We start from the raw sequence: 3339 nt of genomic DNA on the forward strand, positions 1-3339 counted from the left end.
AAAGGAGTTTTTCGGCATTCAAAAATTTGTTGACAGACAATCGGCAGTCATTTTTATTTGAGAACATCAAAAGAGCACTTGTTGTCCAATGCAACAGAAAAGGTACTTGGAAATAAATATCTTTAAGTTTGTTTCATTATTTTAACAAAATATATACAAACAATTTTTTTTTAAATATGTTTCAGTTGAATAGCATTAACTTAATGCAAATGTACCTATATATTCAAATTCAATCAACATTTTTATTATTTATTTTTTGTTTTAAATACTTTTTAAACAATTTTTTTTTCTAATGTTTAATCAATAATCATCCAATATTAATATAAATATAAAAATTAAATTAAAACCATTTTTAATAAATTTTATGCTATAATTTTTGACATTTTATATTCTTTTTTTTTGCATTTTAAGTGCATATTTTATTGCATATTTTTGACATTTTTAATGCATTTTTTAAGGTTTTTTAGTGCATTAAATTCACAGCCCTGTTGATAATATATAAGTAAATACTTACTTCGTTGACATGTGTGGCTTTTAACCGAATTCGGAATGAAGTTTTTGCAAGCAACACATATTTTTCCCTTTTTAAAGCAAATAAATATTATAAAAATGTAAACATTTTGATTTTTTTAAACAAATTATAAAAATACTTTTCAATAACTACTTACAACGACAGCCATGATAAATATTTAATAAAAATTATAATATCATAATACAACAAATATTTTAACTTTACTACAATAATAAATTGTACAATATTATGAACATTAATAATTAACAATTATTAACAAGATAAGATAATAAAAATTATAAATAAATTAACGAACATTTTTATTAGATATTATACCAACAATAACCACACGGTGGGAAGTTGAAATAATTCAACTTTTGGTAACAAGTGGTAACGTGGAATATCATGGTATCCAAATTACGGTTATGAAATTAACTATCCAATCATATCATTGGATATCAATGATATCAATGATCGAATACACGTTCAAAACGGAACACGGTGTTAGTGGAATACCGCCTTTAGGCTTGTTCAAGTCTAACTTGTACCTGACTAGATATTTGTTGTAATAAATAATAATAATGATATATTATGTTTGTTATATGAATTAACTCATTGAAGTATTTGCAAAACGTAGTTGATTAAGTAGGTGTACCTACTTCTTCACATTAATACATAGGTAATTATAATATTATTATAATTATGTACTTATTATGGTATATGCGGTGATAGGTATATGTGCTGTGGTGTAAATAAATTGTCATCATCATTAGTATAAATAATAAAATACCGCACGTTTGTTTTAGCAGTGACGCAGCGATACTACTATTTACTAAATCTATTATTAGCTACACATTTTAGTGTGATACATAATCGTATTTAAAGAGAAGAATTGTAGTAATGGAAACTGTGTTGAGTTTATAATATATACATCTTGAGTTATGAATTTAATATATATATATATGAAATAAATAATATCCAAATAATTAATAATTATTATTGCATTAAAAAAAATATTACTTTAAGTTATAACAATTACCTATTAATCATTTTTCATTATATGCTTTGGCCCGTAGGTAATATGCTTGCGCATATTAAATAATTACCCTAATAATAATATTAAAAGTAACGTTTACGAAACTACGTTCACCGACGAAAAGTTCAGAAATAAGGATCAAGGTTTGATCCTTCAAAGTCAATTATTGGTTAATGATTTTATATTGATGTAGGTACCAAATTATTCATAAAAATATATGCTGTACCTACCTATTATAATATATTGTTAACTATAATTTATTTTAAAATTCATTATCAGGTCTTTGGATTCAAGTTCCTTTCATATAGCCTTATATATAAAACATAATATTGAACACGGACGGTACTAAAATTATAATAAAAATACGGTCAAAAATTATATGATATATAAGTCATGTCCTGTTGTGCCCCGAGACCATACAGTATTACCCCAGGTTTTTGGTAAATTCCAAAAAAAGTAAAACAAAAATTACACACATTTTTAGATAAAAAACGTAAAAAAGTTTCGAGTAAAAGCTATAGACCGTAAGTTTTTCTATGTATATTAGTTAAAAAAAATTGCATTATGTTAAAAATTACATGATTTATAAACCGTACGGTACTGCCCCGCCTTCCCCTAAGTATAAGTTATAACATTTCCTAGACATTTTTGAAAAATTTATTTTTATAAGATTAAGTTGTATTTTATAATGAAGATCAATATACGAAAGTAGATAAAAAAAGAGAGTTCTAAACCTGACCTGCTAGCTGATCCCTATGCTGGCTTGCTGAACCCTGACCACCTATGGGCTGATCCCGGGGCGCCCACCACCGATCGGCTCAGCCTCACGCATAATATGTGTTACTTTTAAATGGTATCAAATACGATTGAAAAATATGAAGTAATTGTATTTTCGTTATTTTTTATATCGATACAGTAAAACTGGTAATATAAAATATAAAATTACGAACATTTTATTATGTAACATTTATATGTAGATAATACTATTGTTATTCCATTATTATTATTTTAGATTCTGAGTGGAACGATGAATGTATTGATTTAACAATGATGTGTGTTTTTTTTTTATTTTATTTTATTTTTTTTTTTGTGTCTGTGTACACGATAAGTAGTCGAAATAATGCTACGATTTTCAACTTCAGTATCTTGTTCGATCAGAAAGTGAATATCGTTGGTGCATTGAGGTTGCAAATTTCCCAGTAGTTTTCAAAAGCGCCGGGAAAAACAAAAGAAAAATTAAGAAAAAACGGGAATTTTTACGCAAAATCTGTTTTCGAGAAAATCGATTTTGGTTTTTGGTGTAACTTTAAAACAAATGACCGTAGATACATGAAATTTTCAATGGTTGTTTATATTTCCATTTTCTATACACGATAATATTTTAAAAATATTTTGATTTATTTTGAACTGTTTAGAGACATTTTCATTTTCCATTTTTTTTTAGTTTTTTTTCTAAAAATATCTGAAAATTTAATAGAAGGCTCCTAGTATATTGTTTCAAATGCAGATGAAAAATATTAAAAATCGTTAGTCACAGTTTTTTTTTATAAGCATTTAAAGTTCAAAAATTGACAAAATATGTAAAAATCACGAATAATAGCAAATTATTTTGTGTTAAGAATTCGTAAAAATTTTTTCTTTTTAAATCTAAGATATGAAAATGTAATACAAGATTCCTTATAAGATTATCTACCTTTATCAAACAAAAAATATCTATAAGAAGTCAAATTAAATTTTTATGATCGGTTTAATTCAAATTTTTACACACTAGATATTCACTCGATTTCTCATG

The sequence above is a fragment of the Acyrthosiphon pisum genome, chromosome X (genome assembly GCF_005508785.2).
Source record: "Acyrthosiphon pisum isolate AL4f chromosome X, pea_aphid_22Mar2018_4r6ur, whole genome shotgun sequence".
Lineage (NCBI taxonomy): Eukaryota > Metazoa > Arthropoda > Insecta > Hemiptera > Aphididae > Acyrthosiphon > Acyrthosiphon pisum.